Below are 21,269 nucleotides of genomic sequence, written 5' to 3'. Positions count from 1 at the left end.
TACTCTATCAGAGGAAGACGTGCAGGAGAAAACGTGCACTGAAATAAGCATGACTAGGGCAAACTAACCTCCTGGAAGAAGAAGATGCTACCTCATTCCCCTCTCCCCCTGAAATGCCCTGAAAAGAGCAGTTTAGTGCAGGAGTTTTGCAATCCGTTACAAAACTTCAGTGTCTCTTGGAGGTTCAAATGCATAGGAAGTTCATGCATTTTCTTTTTCAGCTGTTCCCAGATCTCCTAAATAAAGCATTTCCCTAGTGTAGGTTCCCAGGGCTACATGTAGGGCAGTGGCTGGGTCTGCTTGCTGGGGTCAGGAAGGCTGTTCTTCCAGGAAGGGCTGCAAAGACCCTGGGAACGGGACCAGCCCAGCTCACAAGTATGAAGAGAATGTCGGGAGAGGAAGTGGTAGCTGTGAGTCAGCATGAGTCATCTCGTTCCAATGAGAATGAAGATTGAGGTGTGCGCCTTTTTTTTTTTTTTTTTTTTTTTTTTTTTGAGTCTCAATCGTGTGGACATCATTGGGAATGGAGGGAAATAACTGACTGTATGGTCGTTGCTTTTCAAGTTTCAAACTGACATTCCGGGCGGGCTGTGCCTGAGCCAGCATCTGCTTTCAGATCTTCACAGCCTGGTCCTGGGAAGGTGGGGACCTCAGCTTCTCCCTGGTGAGTAGGTTTCTGTCACTTTCATGTTCATTTCTGCAGTTTGCCTCAGAGTCTCAGCTCTAGGAAAGCTGAGGGGTCTTGGAGTGGATACTGTGTTTTCGTTGAGACATTGAAGATCTTTGACTTTAGAAAGGTGGTTCCCCCGCCCTCATCCCTGTAGCTACTGTCTGTGAGCCTGATTGTTTGGAGTTTCTTAGCGGTGCATTGTGAGAATGCTCATCCTGTATTACCGAGGAGACCAGTGATGCTTGGCTGGTTTAAAAGAAGCTGCTTGAGACTCCTCTGTGGAGTCGAAGGGAAGTTCAGAGGTGGAGGTGGGTGACTGAGCTAACTAAACCCAGGGGTGCTGAGGCCGGGCTGGCTTCCGCTTCTCAGAGGTGGAGGAAAGACAGCTTCTGAGCAATTTCTGGCCGCGTGGTCTGAGCTGCCCACTTTTAGTGCAAGAAATACAATAAAGAGGCAGAATTTTGGCTTTTCTCTCTAGGAGCATGAGAAAGATTCCAGGAGCTTATTCGGTGTCTTTTGCCTTTCCTTAACACTGAAAGGCACAAACGATAGTAAAATCAAAAAGAAAATTATGCCGCGGACTGGGGGGCAGGGGGTGAGGAAGGGGGAATTGAGTGGTTTTGAGACCTGACTTCACCTTGGTATGTGTTTCTCAAGCTGTTAACATTCTGATAAAGCTTAGCTTTACTGTCAAGTAAAATACAGGAAACTTTTTTTTTTTTCAAATGTCGTCTGGTTACTGTAAATGAAACGGTTAAAATGTCATAAATACCTTATGACAAACATTTTTCAAATTTGCTTAAAAATCTGCACATCAGTAAGCAGGGTATGACAGAGCTTTTTCAGTACAGTCATTTGAGTGTGTGGGCTTCCTGGGTTAATAATGAGTCAGCACCTGATTTCTAAAATTGGAGCAGCTGAGAGAACATTCGATTTGCCCCCCAGCACAGTGTGGTAGCTGGCGGGCCCCCTCTAGGAGGATTCGGCTGTTTGGTCTTCCATTAAAACCAACTTTGATGCCTCCCCTGTTTTGGTGACGCCTTCAGCTTCGGTCCCAGCTCTGCCATGTGTGGCTGGAAGGCCCCTTTGCTGAGGGGTCCCTGTGCCGGACCATCTCCTTTGGCTGATGCTGATGGTTTTTAGGTTATGCCATGACCGGATTGGTTGAGTATACGGTTGGTTCAATTAAAAATCCAGAGTTTATGAAAGGCTGGGGTGGCCCAGGGGCTGAAGCTGTCCTGGCTGAGGGACCCGGTGGGAGAGGCGGTCACCGTGTGAGCTTCAAAGCCCAAGTTCTGCAGGTGACACGTGGCGTGGGAAGACTGTCAGCTTAAAATCTGAGAGCGGGATTCCGAGGAAGAAAACCTCCCTCCAATTTTATTCTTCTTATCTATAAAATGAGAAAACTATTAAAAAAAATTTTTAAAAATTAATGATTGGGTTGCAGGCTAGCAGCTCAAGGGCCCAAGGCAGGCCTGTTTGAATCCATTTCCGCCCCCCCCTTCTAAGTTCTGCTGACCTGCCTGGGATTGGTTTCTTGTGTTCCGATGACTGTTGGTGGGGATCCCATATTCTTTGGGTCACAGGCCCTGATGAGCCCTCAGGTTGCAAGGCTCCGATAGCTTTGGGCTTCCAGACCGTGCGTGACACCACCCGTTTCAGGGGCCGCCTGGGAGGACTCAGAGAACCAGCGTCTGCCAAGTGCGTAGAAGAGGGTCTGGACTCAGAAGGGACCCCCTCAATGTTAGCTCTGCTAGCTTCTCTTCTTACCTGTACCCTAAAGGTACCTGGGCTCCCCGAGTTAGTGCCTTGACTTTTTCAAGCAAGATCCTGCGATTCCAGTGGGATCAGCGTTGTTCCAAGGCTGAGTCACAGGCATACAAGTGTCAGCTTGGGGCCTCAGCCAGGCAGAGACCAGGGGTTTCCAAGGTGGGACACCTGCCCAGTGTCTCTTTCTTGGTGAGTAATCTTCATAAGCGCTCAGAGAAATGCGGTCTTCATGGAGAGAAGAGCCCGTAAAAGGAGAAATGCCTTGGGAGGTGCCTCTGTGTTCCACGTCTGCCTGCACTTTCTCCTGTCCTCGTTTCAGAGACCACACCAGCTATCAGACTTGTGTTTATCACTGTCTGTAAAATCCTCCCGGATAAACACTGTTGGGAAGTGGCTTTGAAGTGGCTGATTTTATCCTAGACGTTGATTCTGTCATGTAGAAGTCAGGCAGTTGTATGGATGCTAGAGGTCCACTGGTCTCTTAACCCATGAGACATAAGCCTGTGATGAACTGCTGTTATCATTTCTGTAATCAGGAGAAAGAGTCATTTAAAAAGGTCAGAAATAAGGCCATGGCTAGGTCTGAAAAGAGAGCATTTATTAACGTGATTTGCTGCTTTGTCATGTTTTTCTAACTACCCAAAGATGCTGATTCTAAGTGTGGATGCAGGCAGGGAGTAAAGAGGGAAACATTCGAGGATAGAAACTGAGCAGACGTTTTCAAAGGACATCTACATCCAAAGCAAACAAACAAACAAACAAATGCTGAGAGTTGCCCAGTGCCCTATGGTCGTGGCATCCTCAGCCTGGGGACTGGCTATGGCTTGCTGGCCTGGTCCCCCACTCTCCACTCCTAGTCAACACCCCGACCTGGGCTCTCATTACCTCCTGCCACGAGGTTTCCATGGTACCTGATAGGTGTGTGTGTGTGTGTGTCCCCCGCTGTTTGGCAGTTTGGGCAAGTTCCTTAGTTTCTTGGTGTCCTACCTTCATCATCGTGAAATGGGAATATAATAGCACCACCCTCGAGGGTCCTTGTAAAGATCAGTGATAATTGGCACACAAGTTACAAGGAGACTCAACAGCCACTAAGTACACATTCAGTGATTTAGAAATATACCCACACACCTTTCCATCTCTCCCTGGGCCCTGAACCCTGTGAATCCAGAAGGAATTGGCTCTCATGCCCCCGAAGTAAGATCCTGTCTGTGTCATGAATTACATGGCATGTTCTGTATTTGCAGGACATTTATGGATTAGGTGAATGGGAAGTGCTTCTTGGTTCTCTCCAGGAGTACCTGGGGTTCTAGGTGTCACGACCATCATCATGACCATCATCATCATCATCCTTACCCTTCACATCATCACAGTGAGAGCAGCTCCCATTTCATTCAGCTCCAACCATATGGTAGTAACTTTCTGTATATTACCTTTAACCCCCTCCTCCCAACATACACACATACCCACCCTGGAAGGTAGAAAGGATGGCCAGTTACTCAACTCACTGGAGGTCCAGGATTCCCAGGCGGGTGTATCAGGCAGAGCAGTTGCTTCAAGGACTGCATTGGTGATGGGAGAGCCCCTTACCCCCATCAGGAGAGGAGAGTCAGGAAAAGCAGGGGACCGGGAGGGTTCTGTGCATCATCCAGCAGACTGAGGTCACAAGCCAGAAAATATAGGACCACTGAATTCAGACCTGCCCCCGGGGTGGAAGCAGCTGGATTCTGTACTCATGCTTCCTGTCTTAAAGCCAGCTACAGTCAACTTCTGGTTATTTGAAAATCATCATAGTATATGGAGCTGACTCATATTGAAAATATTAAGTAAGATACACTTAAAACTAAAACCCGGGGGAACATAACAGGACCTTTCCTTGTTGATTCTGGAGGTATTCAAGATCATGCAGTGCCTCAAAAGCCAAATCTTTGCACTCATTCTGCAGGGGTCCAAGAGAAGTGTGTCCTTTTGCTCCGTCTGCCCTCTCCAGAGTGGCCCCGTCAAAGTAAGGCACCAAGTGCATTGCCCATCTCCTTTCTGAGCTTAGGCTTTGCTTCCCGGGCACTGGCTCCAGCGTGTACGTCAGTCTTAAATGACACCACTTTGTGGGGAGTTTTTCCCTGCAGCTGCCACTTGTGCCATAATCCAGAGGACCCTCTGCCCAGCACCAAGGGTGGGGCAGTGCTGCGGGGCAGGGTTTGGGCTCCTACCAGACTCAGGAGGCTTCTGGTTAGACCACAGAGCTCAGGCAGGGAGAAGCCAACAACAGATCAGAAGGAAGTCGAGGCCACAGGAAGGAGGGGTGGGTGGGATGCTTGGCTGTTCTCAGAGGATTACTTTGATAAAAAACAAAAAAACAAAAAAAACTGGTTTTATTGCATCTTGTATAATTGGAAAAGCTAACAGTGATGGCCAGTCTTATCCATTACAGTTTTCTTGCTTATCTTTTGCTTTCAGGATTGATTATCCTGCAAGTAAAGACTTCTGCTACAGGGGCTTTTAGCCCTTCTAGCCACCCTGTCTTTCAAAAATGTATCATACTTAAAACATTGGAATTTTTAATGATGGCAGCAATGTAGCATTTTAACTATTCTCACTGGATAAATCATTTATAGAGTGTGAGAGGGATGCATGGGTTTCTATCAGTTCAGCTAGATATAAAGAGGTATAAAGGGAAATTACAAAATAACAGTGCCTCCAGCAAGTGTTAGATTTACTTTCTCTCAAGTAGAAAAAGACAAAACAAGCTGTCTGTCCAGGGTGAAGGTCAAAGGGCAGTCAGTTCATTCATCTCTCTTCTCTGCCATCCTTAGCATTGACTTCCTTCCTCAAAATTGTCTTATGGTTTTATGAAGGCTGCTAGAGCTCCAGCCATCACCTCTGCATTCCACCCAGGAGGAAGGAAGGAGGTGGGGGCAAAAGGCTAAGAATCTTAGATGTCAGGCTCCTTTAAAGAGCCTTCCTAGAATCCCCAACTAACCTTTTCTGCCTAAGTCTTTCACTGGCCCCCTATCTGTAGAGGATCCTAGGAAATGTTTTTTAACTGGGCACATTGCTGCCCCTGACAACAGGGGTTGTTGACAACACAGGAAGCAGAGGAGAAAGGATATGAGAGGGGCAAAAAGCAGACATGAAATAACCACGTTGCTCTCACTGGAAGTATCAGGAGGGGGGTACAAAGAGACTGGGGCTTCAAGGGCTTTGAACAACTGGAGGAGACATTCAAAGGGACAGAAATCACTTGTTTGATTTTTTTGTTATATCTAAGTAGGATTTCTTTTCATTCATGCATTTAGCAAATATTTCTCATTTATCCAATAAAATAATGATAATTCGAGCACTGCTTTGTTTATGGAGTGTTTGCTTGGTACCAGGCACGGTTCTGGATGCTTTGTACATACGACCTCACTTAGTCCTTACATAACTGTGTGCAGATTCTATCAATTATCGTCCCCATCACCCAGATGAGGAACTTGGGGCACAGGAGGGTTTAAGGAGATGAGTAAGGTCACACTGTTAGTAAGTAGAGGAGCTTGGCTTTGAACCCAACCGTCCGGTTCTTGGACCCAGAGATATGAACCGGCAGACAAGGTCTCTGCTATTTATATCTTTCTGGTGAAATAGACATAAGTTCAATAAGGTCAGGCCGCCATGGGTGCCCCAGGAGACCGGCCCAGGGAAGTGGGGAGCCCTCACCTCTGACAGCACCTCCTGCCAGGGCAAGACGCATTATAGAATCGGGTCCAAGCTGAGCATTCTTCCCCCCCACCTCCCCACTAGGGGACACACCAGGAATCTCAGCTATGTCTGGCCTCATGACTCGCCCCTTTCCTCACAGCCAGCTCTTCCAGAGAACTCTGGCCTCCTGAGTCAGGACCACGCCCTTCCAGTCCTGAGGGTGCAGCAAGGAAACTGCCCAGACCTGGCTTCAAAGGCTGGGCAAGGTTCCAGCGAAGAGCAGAATGGCTGAAGTAGAAGAGGTTGGGCTTCAAGGGGCTACAGTTTATTCACATCACTCAATCTAATCAAAGGCCAGAGAAGGGGGAACTGTCACATTCTCCACGCCACACAACTGCCTGTTATCTAGCGACACAATCAGGGCCAGGAGGATGCATGAGGACAGGATGGATTTGGGGGAGGGGGAGTGTTTGCTGTTACCCCACCTTGGACCTAAGGCCCCTCCTGTGCTTTGCTTGCTCTGCACCATCCCAGGGCCTTCCTCCTCCAGCTCCTGTACAGATGGGGTGGCCAGTGGAAGACATAGTCTGCAGTGAGGTAGCTGGGGATTTTAGGAAAGCTCCTTAAAGGACCTTGACATCTAAGAGATTTAACCTTTTTCCCTCAGGTCCCTCCTTCCTCCTGTGTGGAATGCAGAGGTGATGGCTGGAAATCCAGCAGCCTCCTTGAAACCATAAGACAATTTGGAGGAAGGAAGCCAGTGCTAAGGCTGGCAGAGCCAGCAGATGGAGCAGGTTTGGGAGGCCAGGAGCTTTACCTGGAGATGTGACTCTTTTTGGAGTGGGTTTACCTGCATGATGCAGAGAGAGGTGGGAGAAATCACTGGTGGAGAGATTCAATCTGTGGGTCAACTAGGAGGGTCCATAGGGTTGTCAGGGTCCCTTCTGTGTGCAGCTGCATTTCATATCTCTGGTATAACAGGCAAAGGCTCAGGGCTGCAGAGTCAATTCCATGGCCCTCAGGTGCTTTTGCGTTCATGGGCCCTTCCTGATGAAAAAAAGTGTCATGACTGTCTTGGTACAAAGATGCATGTCATCCAGACTGGATTTATTCTTATATATTCAATTTCATTATACTCAGGTTTTTCTTCTGATGTGAAAATAAACTAAAACATTTTATTTTGAGAGTATTATGGGCCCAAGGCCTTGTCCTCTGTGTGCCCAGTGTAGAGGAAGGCCCTGGGAGGGCCTCATCATGGAGAATGGAGGCTGGTCCCGGTGGGGGGGATGGCTTCTGGACTGTGGGTGATCTTTGGGACTGTGAGTGATCCCCCGGACTATGGGTGGCCCTCTAGACTGTGGGTGGTCCCTTGGACTGTGGGTGGCCCTGGCAGTGCCTCTGAGGATGGCAGGCGGGTCTGGCCTGTGGTGTATAGCTGGTGAGCCTCAAGTCAGCTTCGGAAATGACGACGTGGGTTTTCAGATAAGGATTCTCAGAGCAGAGTCATCTACCCTGTGTCCACTTTTACTTCCCCATTCCTCATTCTCCCTGTAATTGCTCCGCTTATTCAATGGGTTTGTTCAGGGCGTAAGGGTTTCAGTCTCCAATGCTAAGTCTTCAAAACTGGAACACGTCTTTATTCTCCAAATCTCTAAATTACATTAAATATGTTCCAAGCTTACCCTGCCCCTACTTTACCCCCTCAACCTGCCTGTTGGGGAATTCAGATTCTTTCATGATTGGGGATCCCTGTTGGTCCTGGTATCCTTAAACAATCCTGGGGTTACCGGGTTCCAGAAAACCGGGGCTGGAGGTGGGGGGAGTCCACTGAGGCGACCGCCAGCACGGCTGCTTCAACGCTGAAGACTTGAAGCAGTCAAGGTGAGGCCCCAGAGTTACGCAGGGTCCTACTCCAGCCGAATGGGGGCCCGCAGGGCCCGGGGCTCTGTCGCCTGACCACAGAGCCCTGCCTGACGGCGCGCCACCGCTCCTGGGGTCTTGGCGTGCGCTCCCAGCCTCCGTAGCTGCCCTTGGCTGTGTCCGGTGGGAGCTCCTTCTGCACGCCTGTGCTGCCCGCTGCCTGCTGCTGGACCTCTTCTAACCTAGACCTCCGTCTTGGCCTGGGGGGGCAGAAAGAGCCGTGATAACAGAGGGGAAGAAACAGAAGACGCTCGGGGAACCCGTGGGAGTCACATGGTGTCCTCTGTGGCTTCCCAAACCTCCAGAGCAAGCCGTCCAATGCGTGACTGCAGCCACTTGTGACTAGTGTGACTGGGTACTGAATTTAAATGTTTACTTCATTTCAGTTAATTTAAATGTAAGGGTACATAGCCACATGTGGCTAGTGGTTACCCTATTGGACGGCACAGATCTAGAGCTTGTTTTCCTAATCCGAGCAGCTTTGAGAGTCGGGCTGTCACCCTGAGGAAGGATGTGGCACTGGGGTGAAAGTTCAGAATTGGGTACCACATGCGCTGAGGTCCCCCGGAGGGTGGGTGTCCCTCCCAGGTGGAGGACCCTTCAGCCAGGAGCTGTGGGCCAGGCAGATGGGGGTCCAGGGCCTCTGCCACCAGTGGCCGTGAGCCTCGATGTCCCCATCTCAGGGGGATAAAACCCCAAGTGACTCTCAGGGCCTCGAGGGCCCCAGCTGAGGGGCCTGTCCAGGAGGAAACCGGGGCTGGGTGCCTGACACCTGGAGCATTTCTGCCAGTGGGGTTGATGGCTTTTTCGAGGTGCGGGGGCCTCAAGTGAGGAGCACACAGCCTGACCGTCTGTGCTTGTGGTGTTTGATGGTGAACTTTCCTGTTTGGGGATAAGCATCCTTAGTTTTGTTTGTGTGAAGCCACCCCAGGGACTAAGCTCAGGCGTGGTTCCTGTTACTGGCCTCCTACACATCCCCCAAGTGTGTCTTTTGACTCTTTTGACTTTTTAAGAGAGAAGCTTTAAACTGTGTTCAGCCATCATTGACAAGAAACACGCAAGCGGGGGGGAGATGATCTGCCCCGGGGGGAAGATGGCAAACCTCGGCCCCCGGCCTTGCAGCTCTCAGCACAGCACACGTTCTCTCAGGCGCAGATGATGACCTTGCACACGTATGGGATCGTGGGCTGAGACGCACTGCCATCCCTCTCCTGAGGCACCCCCCCAAATTCCAAGATTTCGCTCCTGGCGGCTCCCCCAGGCCCAGTGCCGTTTGCTCTCGGTTCGTGGACCGTCTGTCGGTGGGGAGGCTGTGGGGCACTATGATGAAGCAGCTGCTGGAGCTGAACCTCCGCTTAGACTGCTGCTCGCTGCCTGGCAAGTCATCTGTGCCTCCTGACCTCAGTTTCCTAATCTGTGAAATGGGAACAGGCGCAATGAGCACAGAGGATTGTTTCGAGGATGAAAGGAGTTCCTTCATGAAAAATTCTTAGAAAAGTGCCACACATAGTAAGTGTTTTATAGTATTAGCTTGGAATTGATGCCTTTTTGCCATTTACCTGTTTTAATTTTCCCTTTTTTTTTTTTAAATCGAGGCATAGATGATTCATATGCCATTTACTCCTGACCTTTCTTTGGGCCCCAGATCTCCACCCCAGCAGTGGTCCATCCACTCCAACCTCGGCATCAGAGGAATTCTGGCTTTTTTTCCAGGCTCAGCGACAGCATGAGCTGTGGAGCCCTAGACCACTGGGGGAAAGAGATTCAATAGTCCATCCTTTCCTTTTTTTAAATTTTTATTTTATATTGGAGTATAGTTGATTAACAATGTTGTGTTAGTTTCAGGTATACAGTAAAGTGATTCACTTATACATATACATGTATCTATTCTTTTTCAAATTCTTTTCCCATTTAGGTCATTACAGAATATTGAGCAGAGTTCCCTGTGCTCTACAGTAGGTCCTTGTTTGTTATCCGTGGGGTTGGCCAAAAGGTTCGTTCGAGTTTTCCGGAAGACGTTACAGAAAGACCCGAATGAACTTTTTGGCCAACCCAATATTTTAAATACAGTAGTGTGTACATGTCAACATCCTTTTATGCACTCATTATTCAACAAATGTTTCTTAGGACCTATGGAAGCAGGGGATGAGCAAATGTGATTGTGAGGAGGGCTGCCAGAGGAGGGGGCCCAGCAGTGCTGGGCGAGGGTGTCTCCCACATAAGGGGTGGCCTCTGGTGGTCCCTCTGATGAGAAGACATTTGAGCGGAGGTCTGAGAGGAGTAGGGGTGTGTGTGTGTGTGTGTGTGTGTTGCTTGCTTCTCCTGTGCAGATCTGGCAGCTAGAGTGGAGCTCTGGCTCCCCCTCGCCAGCTCTGTGGCCAGGAGCCGGTCACGGAGCCTCTCTGGTCCTCGTACAGCATGGGCCAGGGGACCCACGATGGCAGGTGCTCAACAGCCCAACTCGGAGTCAACATCATCACGAAGACATGCTTCATTGGCCACTGGGAGTTCCCTGGGTTCGAAGAGGACTCCCACCACCCTCACAGCCCCTCTGTGTAAGCCCCACGAGGTAGGGGTCCCCAACCCCCAGGCCTTGGACCAGTATTGGTCCACAGCGTGTTAGGAACCCGGCCACACAGTAGGAGGTGAGCGGCGGGCGAGTGAAACTTCATCTGCCGCTCCCCATCACTCCCCATCGCTTGCATTACTGCCTGAACCATCCCGCCCCCCTGACTCCATCCCTGGAAAAATTGTCTTCCACGAAAGCGGTCCCTGGTGCCAAAAAGGTTGGGGACCGCTGCATAAGACGGGGACACCTTATGGCATAAGGGGTCATCTGATCTATACCTAAACCCCTTCTCTCCTTCCAGACACAGCTTAATCCAACGCCTCTTTTCTGGTATTTGCACATTTTGGACCTAGCTCTGCCCCTGAAGCCACTCCATCATAGCCATGATCATAATTGCAGTCATAATTCAACACGTTCATTGAGCAATTATTCTGTCTCCCAAACTGTTGAATTATAACATGAGCCCCAGCTTCTTCCACGCCAGAGCCCTTCCAAATGCATGGGTGTCACCACTTGTATTCAAGCTCTTCCTTCTTCCTTTGGTTCCTGAAAGATGCAGCAACTGTGACCCCGTGCTGCCCTCCTTGGCACGGACTGCAGCTCTCTGATGGCCCTCTTCACACGAGCACCATACCCTCCCTCGTAAGGGATACTAGGTTGAGGTTTGGGGCCAACACGCCCATCCGTTGGACCCGCAAGCAGCTGCCATCCCTGCCTCTGTGTGGGGACATGTTTAAAGCCATATCTCTCTCATGTTGCATTTGAGGTGCTGACTTATTTTTGATTTTTTTAAACAGAAGTAAAATTTTACATTCTCCTTAGTTCGATCTTCTAGATTTGGCCCGTACATTCTCTAATTAAAATGTAAAGCTTCACATCCTCTGCCAGTTGGAGAGGTATCCCTTTTATATCTTTACCGGAAGATCTTTTGAATCAGTGTAGACCAGGAGCAGAGATCTGTGGCACTCCACTAGCGATTGTCTTCAAGGTCGCCAGCATTTAACATTCTGGGGCACCTCATAGAATACAACCAGCTTACCTTGCTGCACAGGTTTCAATCATGTGGGTGAAAGGACGAGGAACATACAATCAGATGTGTGACGTGATCCCATAGACTGGTGGGGCAGGCAGTAATAATTTAGACACTCAGCCAGACTTCTGATGGGAAGCCATCCTCCTTCTCTCCCGTTCTGTTCTTTCTTTCCCTCATCTTCAAGCACGGGGAGCTTTTGGCAAGGCTGGCTAACTCTTGGGCAGTTGTTTATTAGATACGTGCAGTAAGTTACCTTAAACTTTCAGAACATTTGAATGCTCAGTTGTCAAATGATTGCTGTTTTAGTTGTTTTACGTAGTCACATCCTCAGCGTTTGTGGGTTGGAGGCATTTGAGTCGCTTCAGATTTGCCTTTCAAGCTGGAGCCACTGAGCCCAGCCTGACAGACGGGTGGCTGTCTGTGAATGGTCCCTTTGAAGTCCCCAGAAGTGCCAGCTCAGGGTTAAGATCTGCGGAGGGAGAGGTGAGACGCAGAATGAGCGCAGACTGCCACCCAGCAGCACAAGAGGTGACTGCAAACCACGAGCTTCCCCGGGAGAAAGTGAGTCTCCCAGGCTCTGTCTGCTGGTCCAAAGCGGGCATCACCTGCTCTGTGTTCACCAGCTGAGTCCATCACCGGGGGACACTTGGATGGAACAGGAATGGTCACTCGAGAAGGGATTCTCTTTTCCAAGAGCACATCCAGATGAAAGCCTTTTAGGATCATTCAAGTACATTATTTCCGAGAAGATAACTCTTTTGTAATCCCTTCTGGGGCAGCTCGTCCCTGGCCGTGGGGAGTCTCGCAGGTGCTCAGAGGTTGGTGAGTGATGGGGCGCACCCTCCGGCCACGGGCACCCAGAGGGCAGCACCTGGAAAGGGGTGCACAGGGGGCGCTGTTTAGCTGGTGTGTCTCAGCATCTCTTGAGATGACCATACGGATTGCCTCTTTTAATCTGCAAATGTGGTGAATAGGCAATAAGGTTTCCAGCTTTAATTTGTTTGAAGAAGGTTCAGAAATAAAACTGTATAAAAAGCTGTCCAGTGGAAAGCATGTTTCTCCCACGGTCTCCCATCTGGTTCCCACTGACCTCCCCCACTCATCACCCTATTCTTAGTGTCTTACGTATCCATCCAGACTTTATGCAAATATAAGCACGTAGTTGAATGAGTCTTTTTCTTTTCTTTCCTATTTTCCATAAAAACTATCATAGTCGTTTTTGACTGTGAAACCACTTTTGTGTGTGGAGAGGATCGGCTTATGGGCTCTGAGCTCAGCAGCCCTGCGTTTGGGGCTGGCAAATCTCAGGGTTCTAGCGGGGCTGGCTGAACGTCCCCTTCTTCTCTGTACTGGGGGTGAGGCCCTGAGCTTGCCCAGGTGTCCAGGGGACAGGCAGGCAGGCCCTCGCACTCTGGGAAGGCACGTGTGGGCTCCGGTCCCCAGCGAAGGCCCAGGGAGCCAGAGGGGTGAGTTGCCAGGATCAGGCAGTTCTAAGACACGTTCCCAGGGGTTGTGTCTCCGTTCCCCAAGGTGACAACCTGGAAACCGGCTGAGGACCAGGAAGGAGAGCAGTGACTCTGATGCCCTGTGCTTCATGAGGGTCCCAGACCCCTAGAGTCACCTTGACACCAAATTGTATTTACAAAGCAAGCAGATCCGGAAACAGGGATTGCGGGTTCAAAAGAATTAATCTCAGAATTCTCCTGAGCAAACCTCCCCGCCTAGTGAAAGTCAGTGCTCCTGTGGTGGGAGACGGTGCCCCAAGCAGTCACGGCTGGCTTTCTACGAGCACCTGCTCTGGGCCAGTGTCCCACACGCTGTCACTCACCGAATCCCCCTAAATGATGGTCCCCATTCCTCAGAGGGGAAGCAGCGCCTGAGTCACTGTGCTGACTCAGGCACCGCTTCCCCTCTGAGGTGCTGCTTTTTTTTTTTTTTTAACAGATTCAATATAAAGTGGAATGAAAGGGGCTTATTATTATTTTTTTAAATTTATTATTTATTATTTATTATTTTAATTTTGGCTGCGTTGGGTCTTTGTTGCTGAGCTCGGGTTTTCTCTAGTTGTGCAAGTGGGGGCTACTCTTCATTGCAGTGCGTGGGCTTCTCATTGTCACACAGCTGACAAGTGGGGTAGCCGGAGTCCCAGGCCAGCCCGTCACCCAAGGCCACCACCATGCCAGCTTCTCAGTGGACAGCTGTCCTCATGGCAGCCCCTGGGCCTGTGGGACAAGCTGGATTTTACCCTCAGAGCACCCGGGGGCTGAGGAGACAGAAGGCAACTCAGAGGCCCAGGGTGGGTAGAAGGCAACTCAGAGGCCCAGGGTGGGTGACAGCTTTGCCGAGAGAGGGTGGCCCGGCCCTTCTGTCCATCCCTGTTTCTTTCAGACGCCAGGCTGGCCCGGTAGCCTCCTCAGAGGACCATTTAAATCAGCAGCAGGATTTTGAGCTGGATGGACTTCCACGCTTTTTAATACCTTTAATTTGACTCCTTCTCAGCACAGAATTGACTCTGACGGAAGAGAAAGCAAATGACAGGTGTTTATTAAGAAGGGGACTTATTTTCGGGGGAACGAGTTTGGGGGAAGAGTTGGGCAGAGTCAATGACAACGAAAGTGAGTAGGAGTCCGACTTTGTGAGTCACCATCGAGGGCCTCTGGGTGTGTCATGGGCTGGCTTGTATCTCCCCCAGGTTCACATGTTGACGTCCCACCCCTCCAGTAACTCAGAAGGAGACCTTATTTGGAAATAGTATCACATGTAGTGAGGTAAGATGAGGTCATCCTGGAGTACGGTGGGCCCCTAGTCCACGATGGCTGGTGTCCTTACAGGAAGGGGACTTTTGGGACACCCACATGGAGAGGACGCTGTGTGAGAGTGGCCAGGAGCTACCACGAGTGAGGAGGGAGGCTCGGGACAGATTCTTCCCTGGAGCCTTCAGAGGGAGCGTGGCCCTGCGACACCTTGATCACCGACTTCTAGCCCTCAGAAATGTGAGGTAATATGTTTCTGTGGTTTGAGCCCCCCAGTCATTTTGTGGTGGCAGCTCTATGAAATGAATATGATACGGTGCACATCCTTAAAGGTCCTGAAGGAGGCGCCTCTGAGCAGGTCTCCATCCGCGTCCAGCCCAGCGTGGATTAACCCTCAAGAAGCACCTGCCCATAAGTGGATGAGTGGATGACGGACGCAGGCAATCAGGTTTTATTTAAGCAAATAAGATGTTCGCACTTTGTTTTCACTTTTCCTGAACTGCCGAAAGGCAAAGGCTCAGAAATAGGATTTGGTCTTCACATTTGCTTAAAGAAAAAGTTAAAAAGGAAAGAAAAGGAAAAGCTTGCTTCATCTTTGTAAGTGATGGGATCGATGCTCCGTCCGGTAGGTAGACTACGGCGTGTGGCCCCACAGGGGGCTGTTTGGGGCTGTCACCCCCCAAGGGCCCACGACTGAGCCATGAGCTCCATGTGAGCAGAGAACCTCACACGAGAACCTCCCCGACAATCGGAACTTTCACCCGCAATGTCGTTTTCCGGCTCCTTTCCCTTCTGCCCACGTTCACATGCATCACTCCAAATTCACAGAACGAGGGCAGGGGCTCCCTAGTGCCTGGGAAGTCACATTTTCTGAGGGGATTTTTTGCCGCATTTCCTAGTTATTGAGCACGGGTGTCTGTGAGTCTAACATAAACATGGGTTTGACAAGCAGTTCAGAAAAACAGGAACCATCAATTCATGAGAACTTAAAGAAAAAAATAGTTTAAAGAACCGAGAAGTTGCCACATTATAGTGAAAGAATGTCAGGTTTGGGAAATGACAAAAGTGAGCAGTTTTCACCTCGAAAACCTGGTGGAATCAGTTACACAAGATGTAACCACACACAAACATGGGCATTTCTTATCATATAAGAGCATTTACAGTCAAGAAGCTTCTTTCAGAGTATTTCATGGAAAGTTATTTTAGCAGCAAGGCGAGCCTTCAGCGATGAGTAGTCGTCAAGTGAAACCCTGACTTCAAAGCCAGGAGACAGAGGAGCCCAGACTCAGAACAGAAGGCCACCGGCAGGGTGGGCGCCCACGTACACAGCCCCCGTCTCGGGCATCATGTGCTGGCCGGGACGCCCTTGTGGCTGGGCTGGGGTTGCACCTACCGCGGGGGTCCCCTGCTTGCCACCATTTGCTACCAGTGCCAGCTTTTACATTTTTAAATAATTCTTTTATTGTAAAATTGAGGGCATGATTTGAAGCAAAGCAAAAACTGCTTATAAAAAATACTACGGGGCTTCCCTGGTGGCTCAGTGGTTGAGAATCTGCCTGCCAATGCAGGGGACACGGGTTCGAGCCCTGGTCTGGGAAGATCCCACATGCCGTGGAGCAACTAGGCCCGTGCACCACAACTACTGAGCCTGCGCGTCTGCAGCCTGTGCTCCGCGACAAGAGAGGCCGCGATAGTGAGAGGCCCACGCACGGCGATGAAGCGTGGCCCCCGCTTGCCGCAACTGGAGAAAGCCCTCGCACAGAAACGAAGACCCAACACAGCCATAAATAAATAAAAATTAAAAAAAAAAATCTTCAACAAACAAAAGCCCAGGACCAGATGGCTTCACAGGCGAATTCTATATAAATAAATAAATAAATAAATAAATAAATAAATAAATAAATAAATAAATAAAAAAAATACTACGTCTGTGGGATGTAAATGGCTTATTACCTTAAGGTACTATCTGAAGAAAATACAAATTCACCAGGTGAAGGTGGCCTGAAGGTAAGGGTGCTGTGTGACTGTCCCAGGACAGAAAAGGGGTTCTGCTGGGACCCCGTGGCAGCACCCAGACCGCTGTCCTGATACCAGGCGCAGGCTTTAGAAATTAAGACTGGGAAAGAAGTGATGCTCACCCATATTCCTATTGCTAGAACTTTCTGCTGTTCCCATTCACACATATTTGCTTCCAGTCTTTTCCCTCTGTACTTATTTAGTAATTGCATATGTAATCTATAACATAATTAATCTTCTTTAACATTTAGACTAGTACACTTTAAGGAACACCCTTTGCCTCATTTTTGTGGTCAGCTTACCTTGCAGTCGTGCACAACTGGTCTCTCTTCAGGGGACTCTCTATTCAGGGATGTCTTTAAATTTTGCCCTCCCTGCTGAAGAGTTTTATGGTATAAATCTGATAAAATTGTAGCTATACATCAAAAAATGTAAAGGATTAAACCCAACCTCCAGAAATATTGATTTTTAAAAACAAATGTATAAACTAGCAGATTGTTCCGGGGAGAGGTGGTTTAAAGGAGAGGTCTGTGGCTCACTAATTATTCTTTTAAAAATTGCCTACTCATATTCTTTGCCCCTTGTTTCCCCTTCTTCCTTCCCTCCCTCCTTCCCTCCACTTTCTTTCTTCTTTTCTTTCTTTCTTTTCTCTTCTTTCTTTCTTTCTTTCTTTCTTTCTTCCTTCCTTCCTTCCTTCCTTCCTTCCTTCCTTTCTTTCTTCCTTCCTTCCTTCCTTCCTTTCTTTCTTTCTTTCTTTCTTTCTTTCTTTCTTTCTTTCTCCCTTCCTTCCTTTCTTCCTTTCTATTTTTGTTGTCATTCTGTAAGAGCTCTTCAAATATTCTGTATTTTAAATCTTTGATATATATCCTGCAAGTATTTTTTTCCCAGTCTGTTGCTTGACATTTTACTTTGTTTCTTGTGTCTTATTTCTTTTACAGAAATATTTAATTTTTATGGTAGTCCAACCTATTATTATGTTCCTGACCTCCAGGTTTTAGCTTGCCTAGAAGGTCTGCTCCCACCTCTAGATTACAAAAATATTCTCACATATCTTTTTCCTTCAGGTGATTTGTAATTTTATTTTGGAGATTTAAAATGCCAAGTGTATGGAGATTTATTTTTGTTTATGATTTGAAGTGTTGGGGGGTTGTCAAACTTGTCTCTACATGGCCAGCAATTTTTCCCAGCACCATTTACTAAGCAGTTCACTTTTTCCTGCTGAAAATATATTTTAAGTTTATATATTTTAGGTTGGGGGAGTTGGAAGGGGGTGACATAGGCGATTTTGGTTGGAATGTGGGATTGAGGACTTTGACACAACCCCTGTGCTTTTCAAACATCCTGTGACTTCAGGGCTGAGGGATGCTCGGCGCTTTTAGAGAATGTGAAACAGAAACAGGAAGGGGTCGGGGCAGATAAATGGGGACATATGAACAGTGAACACAGTTGGAGGACAGAACAGCTCCAGCAGAAGATGTCAGGAGAGGGCTGAGGGGAAGCTTGGAGTAAACGGGTCCAGCGGGCGGCCAGCCCATGGAACACAGTTGCTCAGGTGGACACAGGCCAGGCCGGGCCAGTTCCCGGGACACTCATGGGCGCTGGGAGAATCAGGGTCGGATGGATATCTGCATATTGAGAACCTTTGACCTGAACCTGGAAAAGTAGACGTGCTACCCAGGTAGAAAAGAAGCCTGATTTTTCTGGGACCAAAAATAAACAGATCAATGACGATCAGGTATGGACACAATCACAAGATCAGGTATGGACACAATCTATAAGAAAGAGCCGACCCCACCAGGTGGAGGTGGAGTCGAACCGGACGATTAGAGGGGCCGTCAGGTCTGCTAAGGGCTCGAGTGGAGAGGGCACCCAGAGGGCCGGCCTGAGAGCCCCCTTTCAAAGAAGTCTTCCTGGGAGGCTGTGATGTCTGTCTTACCGCTGTGAAGACTTAGGGTGAGACCATTAAGTCCCCAGGGTCCATGGCAGAGATCGGCTGAGCCAACCACGTGATTGTGCGACCTGTGCATCACACAGGTCCCCGTGTTCACAAGGTCGGTGCCTGATTTAATGCTCTGCTGTCACCATCTTGAAATTCTTTTTTTTTTTTTTTTTTTTTTTTTTATTATTAATTAATTTATTTATGGTTGTGTTGTGTCTTCGTTTCTGTGTGAGGGCTTTCTCTAGTTGTGGCAAGCGGGGGCCACTCTTCATCGCGGTGCGCGGGCCTCTCGGTATCGCGGCCTCTCTTGTTGCGGAGCACAGGCTCCAGACGCGCAGGCTCAGTAATTGTGGCTCACGGGCCCAGTTGCTCCGCGGCATGTGGGATCTTCCCAGACCAGGGCTCGAACCCGTGTCCCCTGCATTGGCAGGCGGATTCTCAACCACTGCGCCACCAGGGAAGCCTTGAAATTCTTAATAGTGTTTGAACAAGGGACCGTGCCTGTTCTCTGGGCCCCATGTGTTCTGAATCTGGGCCTGGACGTAGCTAACAGGTCCCAGCCGCTGTCCTGGGAGCCCAGCTGTCGCTTGCAGCCCTGCACGCCCCGTTCCAGGGAGCCCCCGATGGAAGGAAGGCAGGGCCTGCGGCAGGCGAAATGGACTTGTCCGTGGTCACTTGGCCTCTCCACGGCTGCTTTATGTAACAGCAGGTCCTGATTTATGAAACGTGGCTTGAAAGCAGCTTACGGAAATGAAGGGGAAGGGGGTGAGGAGAGAATTTGAGGAGAAATTCTGCCCCCGTGAAAGAACCTCCAGCCACACGACTCCCTGCACTTGGGCTGTGTTCTCTCTGCTGGAAGAGCCCACAGAGAAAGGAGGCTGCCAGCAGGAGGCCCAGGCGCTCTGCTAAATGGACGGCTCAGCCGTGCTCTTCTAAACAGGTTCCCTTCCAGAACGAAGAGTCCAGGGGCCCGAGGGACTATATCTCTGTCCTGAAAAGGCACACTCCAGGGGGTGGAGCTGTTGGACCACGTTTCCAATTGACCCACCCATTCCTGGGGAGCCCTCAAGATTGAGAGAATCGTGCTTTGTGTTCATGATTCTCTCAGCACCCACGGTCCTGCCACTTTGCGGACCTCCTTGTGCAGAAGGAACCACCGTGGCCTCAGCATCCAGCACTGAGAGAGCCCCAGAGGGATGGTTCTGGACATTATCTGGACATGAGGCTCAGGCACCCCTACTTGGGGACAAACTTGCTGTCAGGTTATAAAGAAAGCACCAGGGGGCCTGATGCCACCCCAGGTTCCTGCCCCAATTCTCCTAAACCCATGGCTCCCAGGTGAGTTCTCCTGGATTTCACGGATCAGGCTGTGACCACTGAGCACCCACTGAGGTCAGCCCGCCACAGGGTCCCTGGAATCTGGTAGCTCAACAACACGATGGTGAAACACCCAGAACATCCGGCTGCAGTTGCCCCCCCTAGGAAACAGAGGCTTCAAAACAACTTCTTCTCTGCTGTTTCCATGTTCAGGCCACCTGTGGGTCAAGTCATTCATAAGGTGGCCATGGAGGTGAGGGTGTAGACCACAATAAAGACTATGCTCCCGCAAAAGCCTACGGGCAAGGATAGAGTCGGAAAATCCAAGTTGATCCAAGAGATTTTTTTTTTTACTGCAGGACTTCTCAGAGCCTTTGGCCATGCTTTGTAAATATCCAAAATAGCATAAAATAGGCAGTAGATGGTAGATGGTGGGGAAACCCTCCTCTCTTTTATTTTTTGGAGAATTTTATGGAACCAGAGTTCCAGTGAATGCAATTTGGGATAACACATTTCAATATTATAGAAGATTAAAAGGAATATATTAGTATGGGCTGAAAGAGAGGTGACATTTGGATTGAAACTAAAAAATGGGAAAAGAACCCCATATGGGAGGAGTGGTGTGGTCAGAGGCAGAGCCCAGTGGCACGTGGTGTCTGCAGGGCTGGCCGGGGTGGGAGGAGGAGGTTGGGCGCTTTGTTAGAGCTTCGATCGCCAGATCACCACGCAGGGCCTTTCACCCGCAGGCAGCGTGTGTGTGCCCACGCGCATGCGCAGTACTTAAAGGTTTTGAGTAGAGAACAGGATGATGGAGCTTTAGAAAAGTGACTTTCTGGGAAGAACTGAAGACCTACTGGAGACTCAGAGCCTACTTAGAAGGCACTCGGCACGGAAACTTGCCGTGCGTGGCCAGGAAAGGACTGACCTGGACCATGGTGGGGACACAGATGGATACACGAGAGCCGCGATTAAGACAGAAGTGGCAGCAGGGAGAACTGGCTGAGTTGTGAAACTCCAGGCCGCCCGTGTCACCCTTGACATTTGAGAACTCAGAGCAGATGGTAACACCTGGGCCCGCCTGTACACATGGGTGAGGCGGGTGACTGCGACCATGTGAGGGGTGGGCACGGGGTGGAAGTAGTTCCTCTCGCCCAAGCATCAGGAAGATCGCAGAGGGATTCCCCCTCTTTCTCTCGTGTGCATTGGCTGAGTGGCACCAATAACAAATGGGAACGCCTGTGTGCCAGGTGCACATCGTGTCAGCATGCCCCGCCGGCCACCATGGCGTGGCCAGCTCCTCTGGCCAGTCGTCTATGCGGAAACTGTGGTAGTGACGAGGAAAAGCTGGAGGCCTAGGCAGGCCCTTCCAGTGGTGGATGGCTGAGCACTGCTGGTCAGTAACTGCAGTCCCAGACATGCATTTCATAAGGCATATTCTAGTTGAATGTGGCTCTTTTAAAGCAGAGGACTTTCTTGCTATTTGGAACCTCCAAAATTCGCTGCTCACGGAGCTGCCTTGTCCTGGAATCTCACAAATTTGCACGTTGAAGTGCTTAATAAAGGACTAATTAGATGATTCAGACAAGCCCTGTGGTTTGGAAGTCACA

The 21,269-nt window shown here is 49.6% G+C and overlaps 1 long non-coding RNA gene across 2 annotated transcripts in view; it reads left to right on the top strand.

Annotated features, from left to right (window-relative positions):
- The first annotated feature begins 490 nt into the window (after positions 1–490).
- Positions 491–21,269, top strand: part of LOC103002193 (uncharacterized) — a 56,621-nt gene continuing 35,842 nt past the window's right edge. Inside the window, exon 1 of one of the 2 annotated variants that reach the window (XR_452475.2) lies at positions 491–664. This is a non-coding gene — a long non-coding RNA (uncharacterized LOC103002193). The remainder of the gene's footprint in view (positions 665–21,269) is intronic. The other variant, XR_009009887.1, reaches the window with a different exon arrangement.

Source organism: Balaenoptera acutorostrata, chromosome 12 (assembly GCF_949987535.1).
Source record: "Balaenoptera acutorostrata chromosome 12, mBalAcu1.1, whole genome shotgun sequence".
Taxonomy (NCBI): domain Eukaryota; kingdom Metazoa; phylum Chordata; class Mammalia; order Artiodactyla; family Balaenopteridae; genus Balaenoptera; species Balaenoptera acutorostrata.
Note: the sequence above shows the minus strand (reverse complement) of the source record. Positions and strands in the feature narration are given on the sequence as shown.